Source organism: Apium graveolens, chromosome 3 (genome assembly GCF_009905375.1).
Source record: "Apium graveolens cultivar Ventura chromosome 3, ASM990537v1, whole genome shotgun sequence".
NCBI lineage: Eukaryota > Viridiplantae > Streptophyta > Magnoliopsida > Apiales > Apiaceae > Apium > Apium graveolens.
In genome coordinates this window covers 187,296,947-187,301,972 of record NC_133649.1, presented here as the reverse complement: position 1 = coordinate 187,301,972, position 5,026 = coordinate 187,296,947, and the positions used below count along the sequence as shown (strand labels likewise).

The window sequence follows — 5,026 nt, the reverse complement described above, 5'->3', positions numbered from 1 at the left end:
TTGATTACATAGGGCAAGTAAAACGGTTAGAGTTACCTACGAATCATGTATACACATACAAGAACCTATGCTAGCATGGCATGTTCTAAACCTCTATATTCACTGTCACTTTAATAGAGATTAACACGCTATCTTATATGTTAGCTACGCACATAAGACGAATAAGCACAACCAATACTAGGATATCAATCAATCACCACACACCAAGATATCGAAACAATTTAATTATTGAAATCCATAAGTAAATCCGCTAGAACCCCATGACAACGATTAGCCCATAATCAAACTCATCTTCACCATGGGTTCCAATGAAAGCATGGTATAAAACTAGGTCTTAATAAACTGAATAATAATTAAAGTACGAATAAACGAGATCTAGGTTCAACAAGAACGAAAACGAGCATCCAAAGTTACAACTAATTCAAAGAATCACAAGTTGCAAACAAGATCTTCTTTTTCGGAGTTGTTCTATGCTTCTAGGTCTTCTCCTTGGTATCCCAATCTTCCCGGATGATGAAAACCCTTTTTTTAAGTATATATACGCCCCTAGTGGACCTGAACCCTTAAAATCGTCAAATTCTACTCAAAAAAGGCTTTTTCAGCGAAATCAGCGATCAGCCGCGCCCTGAGCGGCCGCTCAGCTCTGCTGAGCGGGCGCTGAGCTACTGACTGGAAAAATATTCTGATGAATCTTGTTTTGACCATAACTTGAGTTCTACTCGTCAGAATTAGGCGATTCAACTGCCCACGCGAAGCTATTGAGATTATATACAACTTGACAATGGCCTTGACTTCCAATTCTGATCACTTTTCATCATATTTCCTTTAAAAGCTCTTTTCTTCATTTAACTGATACCTGAAATGCAATAACACAAAAACACATCAAAATACCAACAACTTGAGTCCAAAACACCAATTTAAGCTTGTAATAAAGCATTCCAAGTGGATATAAAATCCACTTATCACACCCCCAAACTTGAATCGATGCTTGTCCTCAAGCATAAACAGACTCAAAACTACAAAACAAACCTAATGCATGAATGCAACTACATGAATGCAACTACGTAAATGCAACTAAATGATAATGCAATCAATCCGCTCAGAATAACCATAACCAAATGAATAAGCCAATGCCTCTAACAATGCAATAACTTGAAACAGAGTTCGAATAAATCCCACAAACCAACTCACAAACCAGAAATGTGCGTGTGTGGATGCTTAACAGATATCTCTCGATATTAGATCAATAACCATAACTTATCTATCACCGAAACAATCAAAAGTTTATTAACAGAATAGATAATAAACGCATTATGACTCACAACACCTCCTTTCTACTAGAGTTATACAAGGATACACACTATTATTGAACATATAGCAAATATGCTTATTTGACCATGCAATGAATGAGGTCCCAAAAGACTTATGCAATAATACCCATATAGCGAGCGTTAGGTTAGCGGATCCCAGACTATAAAAGCCTTAGGTCACTAGCACAAAGTCTCCTAGAACTTAATAACTCGAGTATTAAAGAGCTCACTCTTGATCAATTATGCATAAACACATACTTTTTTTCTTTCTTTTTTTTTCTCTTTTTTCTCTTTTTTTTCTTTTTTTTTCAACAATTCCTGAATGAGTGCGTTTCGCTCCATCTCACTCAACCCTAGACTACTCATAAAAATATGAGCCGGCTACTAGCCATTTGACACCTAGCCTTACAATAACTAGCAATGAAATTCAAGTTTTTCTCCAGATAAAAAGAATCAGTGTTTTTACGTCACTACGAGAATATCACAAATTATAAATATAACCAAGTGATTAAATCTCAACAACAAACAAGTATGTTCATGATCTAGATCAAAAGCAACCCTATAAGACTTTGTGAAAATATTTGTTTCTGGCATGCAAATCAATTCATTAGGACTTAAACATCCCTCTATTCGTCATCGCCACACTGAAATCAACATCAACTTATCAAATATCATAGTTCATCTTAAGGGATCATGCTAAATATGCATTCAAATGCAACTATATGAAATTACATAAAAACAAACAAATATGTCCTAAATGAACAATCATACAAAAATATGAATGAACTACAACTAAACATGCAACATGAATCTATATGAATCTATATGGACACACACTACTAATCCTTACATTATCACCCCCAAACTTAAAATTTTCAATGTCCTCATTGAAGGCAATAATAAGAATTTCAGGCATACCTAATTAGCGGGAGATTCACCCTCGTCGGGTGGAGGATCAGGTGGCCAATCAACCTCGCCACTAATGTCTCGAAAAATAGTACCGAAAGCGTGTGTCAAATCTTCAGCAAAATGACGGTGAATGTCGTGCATGGCCTCCATACGCCTAATTACTCGCCTGTACTGCTCATAACCAACACCAGTCCTATCAACTACCTGCTGCACATGAGAAGAACCCTCTATAGGCACTGGAGGATCCGTTCGGCTACCCTCTACATCATCAAAGATATATCCCAACCCCTTGTCAGGGGGTGCACCTAAGAATGAATAACTCAAGTGATCTGATAGTGGGTTGAGCTCAAGTGTGGGAGCATCTTCAATAGACGGCTCGAGACGCTCCTGAGAAATTTTCAGCTCTGCTAACCCAAGAGAATCGAATGGCATATCCAACTTCCTCTTCCATGGAGGTGCATTCAAAACATGCAGTTGCTCTAGTTTAAAGCACTCCTCTTTAGTTGTGGGTAACTTTATTTCCTTGAACACATTAAAAGTGACCTTTTGATCGTAAACCTTCATCGAAAGCTCTCCTTTTTGCACATCGATCATAGTTCGGCCTGTAGCCAAGAATGGTCTTCCCAAGATAATGGGAATCTTCTTATCTTCCTCGAAATCAAGAATTACAAAGTCAGCAGGAAAGATGAGTTTATCCACTTTGACCAAGACATCCTCCACTATACCTCGTGGATAAGCGATAGAACGATCAGCTAGTTGCAATGACATGTATGTTGGTTTCGGATCAGGCAGACCAAGCTTCTTGAAGATAGATAAGGGCATCAGATTGATGCTAGCTCCTAAATCACATAAACACTTGTCGAATGACAAGTTTCCGATGGTGCAAGGAATAGTGAAGCTTCCAGGATCTTTAAGCTTCATAGGCAACTTCTGTTGTAGCACAACACTGCATTCCTCCGTGAGAGCAACGGTCTCTAAGTCATCGAGATTCACTTTCCGAGAGAGAATACCTTTCATAAACCTCGCATAGCTAGGCATCTGTTCAAGAGCTTCAGCGAAAGGTATGTTGATATGAAGTTTCTTGAACACCTCCAGAAACTTCTCAAACTGCTTATCCAGCTTTTTCTTCTGTAGCCTTTTAGGAAAAGGAGGTGGAGGATAAATCTGTTTATCCCCTGTATTACCCTTAGGAGGAGTGTGTTCCATAGTAGTCTTCCTTGGTTCCACCTCTACTTCCTTTTGCACATCTTCTTCAGCCAAAACTTCAGATTCTGGAACTTGAGACTTTTCAGGCTCTTCGTCTTGCTGAACTTGGGGGCTTGCGACCTTTCCAGACCTTAAGGTGATGGCGTTCACCTGTTCTTCAACTTCCCTCTTGCCTGGATTTGTTTCTGTATCACTAGGAAGCGTTCCTGGTGGTTGATTCAATAAGGCATTAGCAATTTGCCCTATTTGGTTCTCCAGATTCTGGATAAAAACAGCCTGGCTTTGGCATATAAGAGCCTGGTTTTTGCATATAAGCCTCAACTCCTCCAATTCAGATTTTTCATTCGAAGATAGAACTGCATCATTAGTTTGTTGTTGAAGTTGGAGTTGTTGTCTTGGTGTAAATTGTTGCTGAAAACCAGGAGGGTTAAATAGCTTATTTGCAAACTGCTGGAATGGCTGTTGCATCGCATTCTGATTGTTGCTCCAGCTGAAGTTAGGATGATTCCAGTTGTCAGGATGATAAGTGTCTGGAACTGGTTGCTGCGATCTCTGAAAGTTGCTCACAAACTGAGCTGAGTCGCTAGATATAGCGCATTGTTCTGTCGCATGCGGACCTGCACACAGCTCACAAACACTAATTATCTGCTTAACACCATAGTTAGCCAGAGAATCGATCTTCATAGACAACGCCTTTAGTTGAGCAGTGATAGCCATAGCTGTATCCACTTCAAGAACTCCTGCTACCTTGCCCTGTGGATATCTCTGGGTTGGATACTGATATTCATTAGCAGCCATCAGTTCAATTAGATCATAAGCTTCCTCATAGCTCTTTGCCCATAATGCTCCGCCTGATGCTGCATCGAGCATGGGTCTGGACTGTGCTCCCAACCCATTGTAAAAACAAGTGATGATCATCCAATCAGGAATTCCATGATGAGGACACTTCCTAAGCATCTCCTTGTAGCGCTCCCAAGCTTCACTTAGCGATTCTCCCTTTTGCTGCGCAAATTGAGTAATAGTGTTTCTGATTGCAGCTGTCTTCGCCATAGGGAAGAATTTAGTAAGGAATTTCTGAGCAAGATCCTCCCAAGTAGTAATCGAACCAGCTGGTAGAGAGTGTAACCAGCTCTTAGCCTTGTCCCTCAGAGAGAATGGGAACAGTCTCAGCTTCACAGCATCTTCGGAAACACCGTTGAACTTGAAGGTATCGCAGATCTCAATGAAATCCCTAATGTGCGTATTGGGATCTTCCGTTGGAGAACCCCCAAACTGGATTGAAGTCTGTACCCATTGAATTATGCCAGGCTTGATCTCAAAGGTATTAGCTGTGATAGCTGGCCGGATAATGCTAGAATGAATGTCGTTGATCTTGGGTTGAGAAAAGTCCATCAAGGCTTTCGTTCGTCCTGCTGGATCTCCCATTGTAATGAGTACCTGAAACATAAACAAATAAATCGTGAAAGTAAAAGAATCCGAGTCAGTGAACTTTAACGACCACTGATGACAAGCACATAAACTAAAAATTAACACCGAGTCCCCGGCAGCGGCGCCAAAAACTTGTTAGGGCTAAAACACGCGCTAATATTCACGCAAGTATA

The 5,026-nt window shown here is 40.1% G+C and overlaps 1 non-coding gene across 1 annotated transcript; it reads left to right on the top strand.

Moving 5' to 3' along the window:
• The first annotated feature begins 4,353 nt into the window (after positions 1–4,353).
• On the top strand, positions 4,354–4,460 carry LOC141716241 (small nucleolar RNA R71). Its single transcript, XR_012572958.1, has one exon. It is a non-coding gene; the product is annotated as a small nucleolar RNA R71 (small nucleolar RNA).
• Positions 4,461–5,026: the final 566 nt, after the last annotated feature.